At 45.3% G+C, this 18,338-nt stretch overlaps 1 long non-coding RNA gene across 2 annotated transcripts in view; it reads left to right on the forward strand.

Moving 5' to 3' along the window:
• Positions 1–15,347, forward strand: part of LOC108349612 (uncharacterized) — a 39,937-nt gene extending 24,590 nt beyond the window's left edge. The window contains exons 3-6 of one of the 2 annotated variants that reach the window (XR_015652345.1): positions 5,777–8,166; positions 9,386–9,419; positions 13,958–14,056; positions 14,843–15,347. This is a non-coding gene — a long non-coding RNA (uncharacterized LOC108349612). Of the gene's footprint in view, positions 1–5,776; positions 8,167–9,385; positions 9,420–13,957; positions 14,057–14,842 lie in introns of those variants that run through there. The other variant, XR_015652346.1, reaches the window with a different exon arrangement.
• Positions 15,348–18,338: the final 2,991 nt, after the last annotated feature.

Below are 18,338 nucleotides of genomic sequence, written 5' to 3' on the forward strand. Positions count from 1 at the left end.
CATCCAAACACATTGTTTACTTATTGAGACACTGTGTTGCCCAGGTTTGCCTTGAACTTCCCATTCGCCTGCTCCAGGCTCTGAGAGGCTGGGGTGATAGGCCTGTATCAAGATCTTGTTGCACTGGCTACTCTACTCTGTATTCTTTGTTGCCACTGCTGACTGCCTGTGAAAGCCACTGTTAAGCCTTACCTCGTATGAGTACTCCAACTGCCTCCTGATTGGCTCCCCTGTTCCAGCCTGTTCCTCGCCCACCATAACTCTCCCTTCGCTCAGCAGTCAAAGTGAGTCCATTAAATATGTCTATCAGGTTGCACCACACCCTGGTTTAGAAACTGATTTCCTATTCCTTGTAAAGATAGTCTAGTGCACTTTCCAAGGCCACACTTCTCTGCAAAGCCACCCTTTACCTGCCCTGGCTCACAAGCCTCGGCCATGGTGACATTTTTGGTGCTCCTGATTCAATTCTCGGCCTTGATTCCTTCGAGGAGTGCTCATCTCTGCCACAGTCCTTGTCGTCTGCTATTAGGACAGAAGTTCCTATTTTCCTCCGAGGCTTTCTCAGTCAGCTCCAGCCAGGATGGGCCCCGTGTCTCCCAAATCATTCTCTAGAGCATCATTTTGTTTTGTTGCTCGAAACTTCATAGCAGAGGCACGGGATGGAGTGATGCAGGCCTGCAATTCTGGTTACCAGTGAGGTTGAGGCAGGAGGCTCATGAGTTTGAAGGTAGCCTGGGTTGTATAGTGAGTTCCAGGCCAGTCTGAGCTATAGAGTAATATCTTGTCTCTAAAGGAAGCGAAGCTTGGAGCTGGAGAGGTGGCTAAGAGAACTTGTCGCTCTTTCAGAGCACTGGGATTTGATTCCTGGCTCCCACATGGAGGCTTACAAACATCTGTACCTCACGGTCTGGTGTCTGACACCCTCTTCTGGCCACTACGGGTACCACATGCATTTGGTGAACAAACTGGGAGGGGGAAGCAGGTGGACCTTTATCAGTTCCAGGACAGCCAGGATAATGTAGTGAGTCCCCTTGTTAAACAAACAAATGAAAAATGCCCCCAAACAAAACAAAACAAAACTAAACAACGTGAAAAAATAAGGACTAGAGATGCAGCTCAGAGGTAGAACATTTATGGTGCATGTAAGATTCGATTCTTAGTATTACCACAAAACAAACAAACAAACAAACAAACCACAGAACAGCAACACAATCCTCGTAAGATCATCCAAAATTATCTTCTTCATGTCTTTCTTCACTTGTACACCATCCACCTCCCTTTTAAAACACTAACTCTGGTATCTCAGCACTTCTGAAACTGAGGCAGGAGGATCAAAAGTTCAAAATTAGCCTTGGCTACATAGCAATTGGGAAGCTAGCCTAAGCTATGTGAAGTCCTGTCTCAAAACACCACCTTTCTGTCTAGTTAACTCTGAAGAGAAGGGTCCTCTGTTTTGTTTACTTTTTGTTTCTCTACTTAATGCATTATTTGGAACACAGTAGGTGCTCAATAAATGAACGTATGCTGTATGAATGAGAGAGCAGGTAGGCTAAAGGGACCAGAAGTAGGGAGTGTTCCTAGAGATGTGGGTAGAAAAGACATTCCTAAGCGTGTCTCTGGCCATGCTGGGACAGTGGGTGGGGAGTCTGACAGCTACAGCAACCATACAAAGGTGCCGTTCTCAAAGGCATTGCTCCATTCCTCAGTCCCCAACAGCCAGCTCTTGTAACACAGTAAGTTTCCGTGACTCTTTACAACCTAATGAGAGTAATTTTTCCACATGACCAGACAGCTCCATTAAGTGTGACTGTGCCGACAGATACCTCCAAACAGCCGGGAGGGACAGAGAGACAGAGAGGGGAGACCGGGTGCCACTGGCTTCTAGCTCTCCTTCGTGCAGGAGACCCTGGTAGGTGTCACAGTTTTCCTTTATAGTTCCTTAAAGAGAAAGGTTGAAGAGACTGTAATACTGTCTTACCCACTCACTCAAGTCCTAGGTCTGTTTTTGTCCACAATCTGTGGCTCATAACCCATAATATTCCCCAAGTGTCTAAAACAGTAAGATTAAAGTACTTGGTCTGGGTCGTAAAGCGTCTTAGGACCAGACGCAGAATGTTGAAGGTGAAAGGCAGTCTCATTGGAGTGCTGAGGAAAGCCACACAAACATCCTCACAGATTAAGCTCTCTCTGACCTCTGCTTCTCCCCAAGCTAAGCCAGAGGTTCTAGAATCTCTCTTCCTCAAAGCAGGGTCATAAGAATACAAAGTTACACCCCGGTCTTCCCTGCCCAACTCTAGGAGCTGGCCACAAAGAATTCCTTGACATACTCTCCTACTTCAGTTCCCATCCCTGAGATGAAACAATAAAACAGGACCTAAAGCAACTGGGGGGGGGGGGGACTAAAAGCAGGATGTTGGCTTCTTCTTTCTAGATAAGCCATGCTGTGTCAAGTTGATAAGAATTAACCAGCACACACACCTACTTAGTCTGCTGATGAACCACAAGACCTTACACCAGTTGATTTCCTTATTGTTGTGACCTGACAAAAAGCACCTTAAGAGAGGGATAGTTTATTCCACAGCTAAGAGAAGCACAGTCCACCATGGTGGGGAAGCATGGTGTGAGAGTAACTTGGTCCACAGTATTGACCAGGAATCAGGGAATGGGGGATCCAGTGTTCAGCTGGCTTTTTCTTCCGTTTCTTTTGATTCTGTTCTGCTCCCCAGCTCAGAGTATGCTCGAGTTGTGTCTTGCCTTTCCAGTTAAACCATTCTAAACACACCCATGGGTGAGTTTCCATGGTGATTCTAAATTCAATGAAGTGGACAGTGAAGACAAATCACAATGTATTCCCACTTCGGAGGGTGTCTTGTTCTTGGGAGGAGGAATTGCTGCTGAGAACACAGCCAGGACAGGCTGAGCCCACACAGAAACGCTAGCGCCTGAGACTCTTCTAGACGGCCTTTGTATCTGTTAACGCGTCTTTGATAAGGAACATAAGAGGTTCCGAGGTACTCTCTAAGTTCTGCACCACACTCCTGCCCCAAGCAAATTAGTTTAGCCAAAGGAAGGGATTGTGGAGCCCCCAATGTTTAGCCAGGCAGACGGAAGTTTTAGAAGCCCTGACTTCTGAGGGGCCTCTCAGCGATGGTGCAGTGATATTGACTGGGGGTAGGTGGTGTCAGTCTTGGGGCGGGTGGGGGGGGTGTCTGGTGAGATCTGCTTCAGGGCTGATTACTCCCTTGCCGGAGAGGGGAAGCCCATGTGTTTCAGGACCACAGAAATGGCCTGTGTTGTGAGTTACACACAGAGTTAAGTTTCTGTTTTCGTTTGTACCATGTGTTTGTAGAGAAGGCCTCTTTTGCCTCCCAGTTAGAATGGAAATGTGTGTTTTGAAGCTCAGAGCTGATTTTAAGAGACATTCTCCCTGGGAGTTTGGGCCAGAGCCTGGGACATGACTATTTATCATGGTTTCCTTTCCTTTGTGATTCTCTGTGGTTATTGATGTTTTTGGCTTGGGGCAAAGGACCAAAAACAAAAATAGCAACCCTACTCACGAAAATAGAGGGAGACAAAATGTGAACATTGTGAGGATGGACACAGAGAGAGGCTGAGCCCCTTGGAGTATTTTCTTTATTTGTGACTGGGGAGGGCCCAGTGGGGCCTCTGCACTCCCACGGAGCCAGTTCAAAGGGAAGTGGGCTGGAGTGGGTCAGGCTGGTCCTGTACCACTCTCAAGGCTCAGCGGGAACCAGGAATGAGCGACAACTGTCCTGAGGAGAGCTGGAGTGACTGTATCCTTGCAATCCTTCGGCCTAGGCTTCCACCTCTTTGCCAACAGCCTGCAGCCTGGGGGCTGTGGCTGTCACTTAACACTTTTGGGAAGAGGCAGTTTGAGAAACATGTTCACTCATCTTGAGGAGTCTTGGCATTTCCCAGCAATGTGTTCTTATTGACTCAACAGCCCTGAGGCCTGCAAGCTCTCCTGCAGTCAGGGCTTGCTTTGTTTTGTTTTGTTTTGTTTTTGTTTAAAGAGAGCTACAGGTGCTCTCCCCCAACCCCATTTTTCCTAAGATTTATTCATTTTATTTTGTATGTATGAATGTTGTGTGTGTGTGTGTGTGTGTGTGTGTGTGTGTGTGTGTGTATAAAAGCATTCTGTGCATGTACCCACTGAGGCCAGGTGCCCATTGAGGTATTGGATCCTCTAGATCTTCAGTTACAAACAGTTGTGAGCCGCCAAGTTGGGGCTGAATACTGAACCCAGGTCCTCTTCAAGAGCAGCAGGTGTGGTTAGCCACTGGCCACCTCTTCAGCTCCCTCCTGTCATGCTGACTGATGGCTGCCTCTTAGGCCCCTTCAAGTCCAATCCAGTGTTTAGTTTGGACCTCTTTCACAAACCCATGAACTTCTGTGCTCTGTGGGGACACCTGTAAAGCAAGGAGGCATGCACAGCCTTGTTCTACAACATTCTCTCTTGTTCTACCATGTTTCAAATTAAATTACTTATTATTTAGTCCCTTTACAACCCAATATCAGCCCTTCCTCTCCTCCCAGTAACCCCTCACACAGTTCTCCCCCTAGTCCTCCTTCTCAAAAGACAAGGGAAATGCCCCCTGGGTTTCAACCACCCCACCCCGCCCCCACACATCCAGTGACTGAGGGACTAGACACATCCTCTTCCACTGAGGCCAGACAAAGCTGGCCATTTAGGAGTGAGGGTTCCACAGGCTTGCAGGCAGGCAGACATGGGGACGGCCCCTGCTGCAGTTGTTTGGGGGACCTGCTGCTCATCTGCTACATGTGTGCAGGAGGCCTGGGTCCAGCCTGTGCCCACTCTGGCTGGTGATTCAGTCTATGGGTGTCCCTAAAGGCTTCAGAGTGGTTGACTCTGTTGGTCTTCCTGTGGAGTCCCTGTCCTCTTAGGTCCCCCCCAATCTTCTCCCAACTCTCTCGTAAGACTCCCCAACCTCCATCTAACGTTTGGGTGTGAGTCTCTGCATCTCTTTCCATTGGCTGCTGGGTGGACCCTCTCAGAGGACAGGTATGCTACTTCCTGTCTCTGCAGGCTGTCCCAGGCAGACCAGCTGGGGTGGCCAGCTGATCCAACTAGGATGGGTGGTCCGGTGGGGTTCCAAGGTGGTTAGTTTTGGGGCCTCAGAAGGTTTCCACAGGGAGGAGTCCTGCAAGACTCTTCCGGACCGAGGAGCAAGGCTAGAATTAGACAATGGTGCTCAGGGGACCACACCACTCACTTCTGCTGGCTGTCCCAGGCGGACTATTTTAAAAGGGTCGGAGAGAATGGTTACCTGGCCTGCTCCACCTGAGCCTCAGATTATAATTGGGTGTCCACTTGTTGGAGTGCCGCTGGCTTGCTCAGGCAGGAAGTTCCCTCAGCAGGCACCTACGGTGGAAGGTAGACGCTGGCCTCATAAACATGAGGACAAGCCAGCAGAGTTTAATTCATAGCCAGCAAATCCTGCCACGGTCAAAGGCCAGTAACACCTGCAAGGTCACTGGCCGCCAGACAGCAGACAGACAACACCAATAGGGAACCGAGCAGAAGTCAATGAGGAACAGACGGGGCACCAGTGTGTGGCCACCATGTACCCTAACTGAGTAGCCTGTGAGTAGTACATGGTTGTGTCCACAGTTGGGCCATGGGAGGAGATTCCCTCTGTTCTCATTCTCTTGACATCTTCTTCTTTCATTGCTGTGGGCATGGCACCCTTCACCAGCCCCTGCCCCCCTTCTTTTCCCCCATCTTCTCCTTTAGGGCTCTGAGATTCCGATTCAGCTGAAATGAAATGAAGGTGAAGCTCGGCGATGAGACTGGAGCCAGGGTCTGGAGCCATGGCGGATGTGTCACCATTGACGGATGGTTATCTCAGCGGAGGCAGAGGCTGGAGGGTCCCTGTGAGCTCCTCGCCTGCACCTCAAGTGGTCTTCCCACCACATTTTCTGCATGGAAACAACTTGGTTTCTTTACAGTGAATAACTGGAGAGTTCTCAGTCTCTCCATCAGCTGTGGGTTTAGGGAAGATGATTTTCATTTAGCACGTTTATCTTTGTGTGGATTCTCTAAGACAGAAAGGACTAGACAGACAACAAGGCACATGCCTTTAACTCCAACACTTGGGAGACTGAGGCAGGAGGATCTCGAGTTTGAGGCCATCCTGGACTTTATAGTGAGACTCTGTATTAAAATTCAGAAAATCAAATCAAACCAGAAGAATGGCAGGGGCTGAGTCAGAGCCACACAGCCCATGTGACAGACACTAACTCTTTAGACATGAACCTCACCCGACTAGATATTGTTCTTGGTTTGCCCTGCCCTGCCCCTGATCTGGGGTTGTCCCAGGTCTGGCATCATTTGACCCATTTAGCTTGTTATTTGGCCCATATTGTTGGTTTTGTTTCTTCCATGGATACCTACATTAAAAACTCTCTTTCCAACTCTGTCCCCAAAGCTCCCCTTAGGCAACTTCACGGGGGGGGGGGTGGAGGGGGGGGGGGGGTGGGTTTCTTACTAACCTGGTGGGGGGTGGGGTTCTTACTAACCTTATCTAACCTTATTCAGTTGAAGAGCCGGGACTAGACCCAAGGAACTTTAAAAAAAAAAAAAAATGTGGCCAGTGTTTGTCTTCATTTTCTCTATCTCAAGTCTGATTTTCCTTGGTGGATTTTTTTTTCTCTAACTCTTTTTCTGTATGTTGAGAAAATTCCAGAGACATTAAACTTTAAAGGTTCTCAAGCTTGTGACCTTAAGAAAACCTCTCCTCCAAATAACTCAAACAACCCCTGGAAGGACTGTAATTAGTAGTTCTTGCTTGGGTGGCTTGGTGATCTCAGGAGACCCGGTACTGTGCCTAGTCACACTTGTCCCTTGGCTCCCATGATTCAACTGACAGTCCCACAACTCCCGCCAAAGGCAATTAGCAGATTCCAAATGAAACAGAAGCAAATCAAGTAGCATTGCACTCGGCGAAGGCGCCACTCCTGGACATTATTTATTCTCTCACACAGCACATTAGAAGCGGCGAGATTCCTTCACAACCTCTACTTAATTGTCAAGACCTGAATCTAACAAGCCCTTCAGAGTTTAATAAACACCGCACGGCCTACTTAAGGATATTATTAGCCTTGTTTTTTTTTAGACATTAAATGCTAAAAGTCATTGAGAGTGTCTGCCACACGGTAAGCACTTCGGTAAACATCCTGCAGGTATCTCTTAAGATCCATGGGGGGGCTGTGTTTCTAGACAATGTGGATTGGAAGCAACAGAAACCAATTCTGGCTAGAGAAGAAAGCTGTACTGAAATGCTGGTAGAGCGTGTCGCCGACACCCTTCCAGAGGAAGGGCTAGCAAGCAAAATGCAGCTGTTAGGGAACAGGTTTTGCCTGGTTTTGTAGGTGCCTTAAGGAGGTGGGTTTGGAGATTAATATGGTGCTGTCCCAGGGCCTCCACTGTGCTTTATTTCTGTACTAAATGTCACATTCCTGGGAGGGAGAATATGACTGGCCTTTCTGGGGTCACGTGTCTCGTTTCTGGACCAATCATGATGAAGGACCCTGTAGTTGAGGCACGTGACTCCAAGATTGCCCATCTTTTTGTAGAAGGTGTTTTCAGGAAGCAGATTCGCTATGAGTCGTTTATCAAAAGGCTAATAACCATGTTTGTATTTCTATCAGGTGGGATCCTGGTTCATTCAAATGTGGGTAATGGAAGAGGGGATTAAGTAGGAAGAGCCTGGGGCCGGAAGTGGTATGTTGGGATTACCATCCCAGGCTTGAAGGAGGCAGTGACTCCCAGGACCTGTGGAGATTGGCATAAGGAGTTAGATGCTTGAAAGTAGCTGTGTTATTTGAGAGGGTCATAAGTCTCTCTCTGTAGATGGGTAGTGTGAGATCTAGGTGCATGAACGCCTCCCACCCTCCGGTGTATTTCTTCCTTTTTCTTTTTTCTTCTTTCTTTCTTTCTTTTTTTTTTTTTTTTGGAGCTGGGGACCGAACCCAGGGCCTTGCGCTTCCTAGGCAAGCATTCTACCACTGAGCCAAATCCCCAACCAGTAAGATTACAATCTTTTTTTTTCCTTTTTCTTTTTGTATTTCTTTAGTGTAACTGGAGGTTCGCAGGCACAGTCACAGAATTCACACACAGCTCAGGTGAGCAACTTTAACTCTTTGCTCCCCTTGCCACTTTACCTCTTAGCTGCAAGGGCAAAAGCCTGTCATCTGCCTCCTCGGAACAGTACAGAGAGGCTCAAATCTTCAGACTCTCTCCCTGAGGTTCTTGGAACCACATATGTGGTTTGGACTCTAAGTGGCAGAACCAGGCTTGTGTGGTACAGGCAGTCCCAGGCTCCTCTGCACAGGACCACGATGGAGATTTAAATCATATTTCCATTAGGTTTCATTCTTCTCATTCCCCGGGAGAGCACATCCAGGCCCAAACCGCACACTTCTGAGAGCACACACCATCATCAGTAACCTGTTCGTCACACAGATGGACCGTTTGCACCTCCTTTGTCTGAACATTCTCTTTTCTGCCATTGCATAGAGCCAGGCGGAGGGAAACCTCATTGACAACAATAATATTCTCTGCACTTGCACGGCATCACTTCTTATCTCATGGTTTCCTCCTCTTTAGCTAGTAAGAAGCAACCCCTGACATGCATTTACTGTGTATTAGGTGCGGGGACTGCCTCACTTCATCTTGGCAATAACCCAGGCGGAAGGGTAATAACACTCAATCTCCACTTCATAAATGAGGGAACCTGAGCTTGCAGGGCTTAATGTGGTGCCTAAGGTAACATAATAAACAGCAAGCCCAGGATCTGAGCCCAGAAAGACGAACTGCAGAGACAGCTTGGCTTACTCACGGTGCCTCTTGGCACCCTGGACGGCCTGTTGTCATAAAAGGGTGGACACTAGCTATTCTTCCTCCCTTTCCAATGTGACTATGATATATGCATGGAATAGGGGCACAGGGGAGACTACAAGTGATCACCAAATATCTGTGTGTTCTTTTTTGTAAAAAAAGATTTATGTCTGAGTGTGTTGTGCACGTATGTATGTGCATGCACATGCATGTATGCCTCACGACTGCAAAAGAAAGTATCATGTTTTCTGGAACCAGAGTTGCAGACAGTGGTAGGTGCTAGTAACCGAACCCAAGTCCTGTGCAAGAACAAAGCAACTGGTGCTCTTACCGCCCACTCACCTCTCCCGCCCCCATGTGTTCTTTTAAAGTTCCCCTCTCCATCTCAAGAGCATTGAGGTTGAGTCATGTGACTGTGTCTGGACTAGTACATCGCAGCAGAAGTGGTCTGCACCATATGTGGCTTGGGCATTAACCCCTTCCATCTGTCCTTCCTGTTCCCAGATTTGGAAGACTCTAAGCTGCTGAGCTGCGGCAGGTAAGGAACTGTTAGTGTTTGGACAGATCCCAGTGATGGACTTGCCAGCCTCGCTGAAGGCTGACAGGAGGGAGGAACGAGTCTGTGTCCGGTTAGACAAGACTTGGGGGTATATTTGTTATAATACATTTGTTAAGTGCACGAAAAAGTCAGACTCAGTACAACTGGACAGAGACTTGAAGGGTGGATACGTTAATTTAACTATACGCTAAACAAAATGTACGTTAGCTTCAAAGACAGAAATAGATGGAAAATGGGCTGGCGAGATGGTACAGTGGGTGAAGGAGCCTGTGGCCAAGGCTGACAACCTGAATTTGATCCCTAGGACAGACATGGTGGAGGAGAGAACCAATTGGTGCGAATTGGTCTTTGACCTTCATATGCATGCTGTGGCATGAGTGCAGACACACACACACACACACACACACACACACACACACACACACACACACACGAAACCAAAACAACCAAACAATATAATAAAAATTAAAACAATAACAAAAAGCTTCCTTAAAAAGAAATACTGAAAATAAAAGAACAGTGTCTTAGTTTTTATCATATTGCTGTAACGAAACACCATGACCAAGGTAACATAAAAGGAATTATTTAAGCATTTATTTGTGGGCTTGTTTACAGTTTCAGAGGCTGAGTCCATTGCCGTCATGGTGGGGAGCATGGTGGCAGGCAGGCACGAAGCTGACCCAGTAGCTGAGAGATTACCTCTGATCTTCAAGCGGGAGGCAGGGCTGTGGGGAGGATAGATAAAGGGAGAGGGAGAGACACTGAGAAAGAAAGACTGAGCCTGGGCCTGGCAAAGGCTTTTGAAACCTCAAAGCCCACCCCCAGTTATACACTTCCTCAACAAGACCACGCCTCCTAATCCCCCCCAAACAGTTCCACCAACTAGGAACCAAACATTCAAACCTAGGAGCCTATGGGGACATTCTCATCTAAAGCACCACAAATGGAAGAAGATACACCATGCAAACAGTAACATTAAAGGTGGCAATACCAGACCAAAGACGTTTCCAGGCAAAAGTTGTTTATTAGAGGCAAAGATAAGCATTTTTATAATCATAAAATAGTCAATGCATCAAAAATATGTAAAACCTTGGTCATATGTGCATTCGATAACATAACCTGAAATGCATGAAGCAAAACCAGAAACAAATGAAACAGTTATACAACAATATTTAAAGAATTCAACACCCCAGTTTAAGTGATGCATAGGGCAACTGGACAGATCAACAGGGACAGGCACAGAACAACAATGAACTTGAATGAATGAATGAATGAATGAATGAATGAATACATAAATAAATAAAGCTTAATAGCAAGAGAGTGCTCTAACCTCCTGCGGCAGAATAAGGACTCCTCACAAGTGCACCTGAGACATTGTTCAGAACAGACAAGATAAAAACAAAACTCTCAATACGTGCAAAAGTGGCAGCAGAAAGAATAAACTATCTAGGGATAAGTTTAACAGAAGGAGATCAGCAGGCCATCCTTGAAATCAGAGAAGACCTCAACAGACAGAAAGACGTTCTGTATTCATGGGTTCCAAAGCTTAATACTGCCAAGATGGCTGTACTCCCCAGACTGTTCAGCCCAGCCTCTGTCGAGATCCCAGCTGGATTTTTACAGATTTGACAAGCTTATAATAAAATCTATCTGGAACTATAGAAGATTCAGGATAACCAGAGACATCTTGAGAAAGAACAAGTCTGGAAGGCTCACACTCTCTGACAATGCTCACACTCTCTGACAATGCTCACACTCTCTGACAGTGATGACCAAGAGAGTGCTGTGCTGGCGTGAGGGTAGATAAAGTCAGTGGACAGAACAGGATCTGGTGGTAAACACATGTTCGTATTATACTTAATTGATTTTCTACAAGGATGCCAACAGCATTCTGTGAAGGACGCATAGACTCTTTAATAAATGGGGAAAGAAAAACTGAATAACAGTGCAAAAGAATAAAGCTGGACTGTCTTATCACATACAAAAATTGCCTTAAATTTTATTGAAGACCTAACTGTCAGAGCTACAATAGTAATACTGTTAGTTAAAAACAGGAGGGAATCCTCATAGCCTTGACTGAGATCACAGTTTCTTTTAAGATTTATTTGCTTTATTTCAGTATATGCATGTTTTGACTGCATATATGTATATATATGTATGTGCACCATGTACATGCTGTGCCCACAGAGACCAGAAGAGGGCATCAGATCCTCTAGAACTGGAGTTACAATGAGTGTAAGACACCATCTGGGTGCTGGAAACCAAACCTGGGTCCCTCTGTAAGAGCAGCAAGTGCCCTTAACTGCTGAGCCACCTCTCTACCTCTATAATGCTTTCTCTTTTAAAAAGAGAAAAGACAGACTTTCTTAAAGTTCAGAGTTCCATAAAAACACCAAGAGACAAGTGAAAAGAAACATACAGAACAAGAGAAAACACTTGTAAGTCTGATGTACAAATGATGTCTGTTACAGGCCAAGTATCCAGAATATATAAAAACCATCATAGGGGTTGGGGATTTAGCTCAGTGGTAGAGCGCTTGCCTAGGAAGCGCTAGGCCCTGGGTTCGGTCCCCAGCTCCGAAAAAAAAGAACCAAAAAAAAAAAAACCATCATAAACCAACAATAAAAAGACATAACGTAATTTTTTAAGTGGGCTAATGTTTTGACAGGTATTTCTTGAAATAAGGTGTAGAGTTAAATGATAAGCACACAAAAAGATGCGTTCTCTGTCGATCATCAGTGGGATGCCAATCAGACCCAGGATGAGCTGCCACTTCTGCTTCCTACCCACTAACATCGATACAGTCAAGTAAAGACAATGACGAAGACTCTGAGGATACGGAGAGATTGGAGTCCCATGCATTATTGGCGGGAATATCAAATAATATGGCCACTTTAGAAGACGGTTTGAACATTTCTTAAAATGCTAAACAAAGAATTGCTGTATTGGTTATCAATTTTTCTCCCAAGCACCTGTGTAACAGCAATGCAACACACGTCCACAGTAAAACTCCCACACAAAGGCATGTGGGCAGAAGTCTTCATATGAGCTTAAAGTTGTCAAAGGCCCTAATGTAAGAACTTAAATGACGGGGTTTCCAGAAGGGAGCACGCATAAATCTCCATGGCTTTGGATAAAATGATGGCTTTTTTTCTCAAGCAGCCTGCATATCCATCTTTTAAGTAAAGACAAGTAAAGCAAATTTGGTGTGATTTTAAAATGATGCCATTTGGCTCCAGACTGTCCCATGGATGGACTTGGACATTAAGTGAGAGAAACCAGACACAAGAAGCCAAATGGCAAGCAAATGCACGGATCAGACATGTCTAGAACGGGGCTTCTTGGGGGTTGGTGGAAACATTCTGCAACAAATAAAATCGGGAGCTGGAGCAGATGGTTCTGCAGTTAAGAGTGCTCATTGCTCTGTCAGAGGACCAGAGTTCAGTTCCCAGCACCCACAGCAGGCTGTTCACACCCACCTGTAACTCCAGAGTATCCAACACCCTCTTCTAGCCTTTGTAGGTACTTGGATGGACGGACAGATGGAAGGATGGACAGACAGACAGACAGACAGACAGACAGACAGACAGACACACACACATACACACACACACACACACGAGTTCTGAGTTCAGTGGGAGACTGTCTCAAAAGATGGGGAAGAGAGTGATAGGTGAGACACCTGTCACCAATCTCTGGCCTCCACAGACAAGCATGGGCACACTTATGCACACATACCCATTCCCCACACATTTGCACACATATACTCCACATACACCGTAAAACATGCTATGCACATACTATAGAATATTCTGGTAAGAAAGAGATACCAGCAAAAGAGCAGTAGTTAGGATACAGTAAACACATTTTGCAAGTATTGTAATTTAAACGAAATGGAAAAAACCCAGAATGTTGAAGTCATCAAAATGGAAAGAGGTGGCTGCTTCTAGGTCCTAGACAGGAGGACGCAGGAAGTATAAAGGCTTGGCATGAAAGTGCCACAGGAAGAGCTTCAGGTGATTAAAATGCATCATGAAAAAATACATGACGTAGTGTGCTCCAGCTGTCAGCTGCTGCCACTGGGAAGGACAAGAGGCTGCAGGCAAGAGGGCAAAGGACAGCACACGGGAGACCTCTATCTCCCCCAAGTGGGTTGAGTACAGTCATTGATGAATGGAGCCCACTAGATACAAACACCTCGGAAGTTCCTAGAGGAAACAGTATTGTCCACCCCACCCCCACTTCCCAGAGCCCAGTGTTCTTCCCTGTTTCCATTTTTCACAGGAACAAGGGAAGGAAGGTCCAGAAGGAAGCTGTTCAGAAGGGGTTGGGGGTGGGGCAGGATTGCAGCAGACAATGGTTACAATGTCTATCATAGGCACCTTAGAATTGTTACAGGCCAGAGGCTCCATGGACACCCCAGGCTTCCCTTTCTAAGTGTTTACATCAGTTCCTAGCTGTTGTTTATATGTTGCCATGAGTGTCTGATGATGGTTAGCCTGCCATTTCATTTTCAGATAGATTATCACGTATGTATACCAGGCTCAGACTTACTATGTATCTGAGGATGACCTTGGACAAGTCTTCCCACCACCTCCCCAGTGCTGAGATTACAGGTATGCACCACTACACCCAATGTTACGTTGTTCTGGGAATAGAACACAGGGCTTTGTGCATCTCAGGTAAGCACTCTACTGAGTTATGCTTGCACACTGCCTAGACTGTAGTAACTTCTTTTTTTTTTAAATTTAGAGAATACTTTATTAGTTTTTGTAATCAAACCCACGTATATAAGACCTTACATATTTAATACAGTGTGTTACCCCTGTACAAGTGGAAAAAACTTAAGTTCAACATTTCTAGACCAATATGGCTGTTAATTTCTGTACAGTGCCAACTCAACACAGTAAACGGGGATACTTTTTTCGAAAGTTGACAGCACAGGTAAAGTTTCAAAAAATTCAAATTATATATCTGTATATATATATTTATATTTATATAAAAAGACCAATAATAGCAGTGTGTTATGCATCAACAGCAGCAACAGCTTTTCCAGGTTTTGCAGTCATCTGAACAAAACTGTAGAGACATCCAGCACACTCCATTAAAAAAAAAAAAAGTAAAAAAACAAAACCCGAGAAAACAGCACAGTTCTGTTACTCTTGTGGTACCTGGCACCATTTTTTTTTTAAATTAGCTTCTCAATCATCATCTGGAAAGAAAACATTCTGAGCAACATCATTAAAAACAGCTCTGATAAAGCACGGTCACTACTACGTATCATAAAGCAGGTACAAGCTATTTTACATCCACAGAGGTATGATACAGTACTGTCCTACATCTATAATACTAGAGGATACAATTTAAAAGGCATTATTTGAGACTTGATTCTACTTTTCCAGCAGAGGGCCCAAAGGATGGTGTGACACAGCTTTGTAAAGAAACATACTCTAGACAGGATTTCCTTTCACTAGTGGCACACTTCTAAGGATTCATTCTCTCCATGAATGTCAGCTAAAACCGTTATTAAAAAAATGAAATATCCCTAGAACAAAACCGTATAACCACCGGATTCACATGAAGACGACCTAGTGGAGACAAGCTGGACCTCACCTTAGAAACAAGCTATCAAATCTGTTATGTTTAAACAGTGAGACCTCCAAGGAAGGAGATGCCAAGTAGTGCTTCAAAGCTTCGGACCACAATCAAACACAGCATCCTTTTCAACAGAAGCAGAAGCTCATCTGAATATGCTCATGGATGCTGACATCAACATTTAATCATCTCCTCACTCATCCAGGAAGAGGGGGAGATCAGTTACTACTGTATTTTATTGTGTTCAACCAAATCACCATGTTACAAAAATAGCAAGCTGCCATAATAAAAAATAAGGCTCCTCTATCCAGCACCAGATAGCATCATTTTACTTTCAAACCTAGAAATTGCACACTTGTATATAAACCAATCGAAGATGAGGATTGAGAGTTCATCTTGGTGGATTTTTCCTTTGATGAATATGAAGTGTCCTTCCTTATCTTTTTTGATGACTTTTAATTGAAAATTGATTTTATTTGATATTAGAATGGCTACTCCAGCTTGCTTCTTCTGACCATTTGCTTGGAAAGTTGTTTTCCAGCCTTTCACTCTGAGGTAGTGTCTGTCTTTGTCTCTGAGGTGTGTTTCCTGTAGGCAGCAGAATGCAGGGTCCTCATTGCGTATCCAGTTTGTTAATCTATGTCTTTTTATTGGGGAGTTGAGGCCATTGATGTTGAGAGATATTAAGGAATAGTGATTATTGCTTCCTGTTATATTCATATTTGGATGTGAGGTTATGTTTGTGTGCTTTCATTCTCTTTGTTTTGTTGCCAAGACGATTAGTTTCTTGCTTCTTCTAGGGTATAGCTTGCCTCCTTATGTTGGGCTTTACCCTTTATTATCCTTTGTAGTGCTGGATTTGTAGAAAGATATTGTGTAAATTTGGTTTTGTCATGGAATATCTTGGTTTCTCCATCTATGTTAATTGAGAGTTTTGCAGGATACAGTAACCTGGGCTGGCATTTGTGTTCTCTTAGGGTCTGTATGACATCTGTCCAGGATCTTCTGGCCTTCATAGTTTCTGGCGAAAAGTCTGGTGTGATTCTGATAGGTCTGCCTTTATATGTTACTTGACATTTTCCCCTTACTGCTTTTAATATTCTTTCTTTATTTTGTGCGTTTGGTGTTTTGACAATTATGTGACGGGAGGTGTTTCTTTTCTTGTCCAATCTATTTGGAGTTCTGTAGGCTTCTTGTATGCCTATGGGTATCTCTTTTTTTAGGTTAGGGAAGTTTTCTTCTATGATTTTGTTGAAGATATTTACTGGTCCTTTGAGCCGGGAGTCTTCACTCTCTTCTATACCTATTATCCTTAGGTTTGATCTTCTCATTGAGTCCTGGATTTCCTGTATGTTTTGGACCAGTAGCTTTTTCCGCTTTACATTATCTTTGACAGTTGAGTCAATGATTTCTATGGAATCTTCTGCTCCCGAGATTCTCTCTTCCATCTCTTGTATTCTGTTGGTGAAGCTTGTATCTACAGCTCCTTGTCTTTTCTTTTGATTTTCTATGTCCAGGGTTGTTTCCATGTGTTCTTTCTTGATTGCTTCTATTTCCATTTTTAATTCCTTCAACTGTTTGATTGTGTTTTCCTGGAATTCTTTCAGGGATTTTTGCGATTCCTCTCCGTAGGCTTCTACTTGTTCTCTAAGGGAGTTCTTTATGTCTTTCTTGAAGTCCTCCAGCATCATGATCAAATATGATTTTGAAACTAGATCTTGCTTTTCTGGTGTGTTTGGATATTCCGTGTTTGCTTTGGTGGGAGAATTGGGCTCCGATGATGCCATGTAGTCTTGGTTTCTGTTGCTTGGGTTCCTGCGCTTGCCTCTCGCCATCAGATTATCTCTAGTGTTACTTTGTTCTGCTATTTCTGACCGTGGCTAGACTGTCCTATAAGCCTGTGTGTCAGGAGTGCTGTAGACCTGTTTTCCTGTTTTCTTTCAGCCAGTTATGGGGACAGAGTGTTCTGCTTTCGGGCGTGTAGTTTTTCCTCTCTACAGGTCTTCAGCTGTTCCTGTGGGCCTGTGTCTTGAGTTCACCAGGCAGGTTTCTTGCAGGGGAAAAGTTGGTCCTACCTGTGGTTCCAAGGCTCAAGTTTGCTCGTGGGGTACTGCCCAAGTCCTCTCCGCGGCGGCAGCAACTGGGAAGATCTGCGCCGCTCTTTCCGGGAGCCTCCGTGCACCAGGGTTCCAGATGGCGTTTGGTGTTTTCCTCTGGCGTCTGGATGTGCACAGAGTGCAGTCTCTTCTGGTTTCCCAGGCGTGTCTGCCTCTCTGAAGGTTTAGCTCTCCCTCCCACGGGATTTGGGTGCAGAGAACTGTTTATCCGGTCTGTTTCCTTCAGATTCCGGCGGTGTCTCAGGTGCAGGGATCCTGCCGCTCCTGGGCCCTCCCCTACGGGAACCCAGAGGCCTTATACAGTTGCCTCTTGGGCCAGGGATGTGGGCAGGGGTGGGCAGTGTTGGTGGTCTCCTCCGCTCTGCAGCCTCAGGAGTGCCCACCTGATCAGGCGGTGAGGTCTCTCTCCCACGGGGTTTGGGAGCAGAGAGCTCTAGTATCTTCTTTTTAAGACTCTTTTTTATTATGTGAGTGTGTGTGTGTGTGTGTGTGTGTGTGTGTGTGTGTATGAGTGTGTGTGTGTATGAGTGTGTGGTGTGTGCATGTGTGTGTATGAGCACATGTGTGTGTGTGTATGAGTGTGTGGGGTATGTGTGTATGAGTGTGTATGTGTGCATGTGTGTGTATGAGTGTGGTGTGTGTGTGTGTGTGTGTGTGTGTGTGTGTGTGTGTGTGTGTTCACCAGAATGCAGTAGCTGCTAAAGCCAAGAGAGAATTTTGGATTCCCTGGAGGTAGAATCGCCAGCCTTTGTGAGGCACCCAGCACAGATGCTGAGAGCTGACTGAATGCTAGGCCTCTGCAGAAATAGTGGCAGCTCTTCAGTGTTCATCCACCTTTCCCGCCCCTTGTTCCATCTTCTAATAAACTTTAAAATTCATAAATAAATTAATTTCAGATCTCCCTTAGGTCTTTATGGTTCCTGCTTCTCCTTAATATATCCTGCTAGGACTTTATCAATTGTATTAAGCTTTCTAAAATATCATTTAGGCTGCATTAACTTTTTCTTTGGTTGTCTATTTTTTTCCACATCTGATCCTCATTCTTCCCTTTGATGTCTTTGGCACATACCTGGCCTGGTCTGCCTTCTTTTCATGCCACAGGGAATTTTCAGTGTCTCAGGGTTGGCTCTGTCCTGCTGCTGAATGTTGGAAGGGACCGTGTTCCTGCTCCTTTCTCTCTCTCTCC

Source organism: Rattus norvegicus, chromosome 1 (genome assembly GCF_021556685.1).
Source record: "Rattus norvegicus strain SHRSP/BbbUtx chromosome 1, alternate assembly SHRSP_T2T, whole genome shotgun sequence".
Taxonomy (NCBI): domain Eukaryota; kingdom Metazoa; phylum Chordata; class Mammalia; order Rodentia; family Muridae; genus Rattus; species Rattus norvegicus.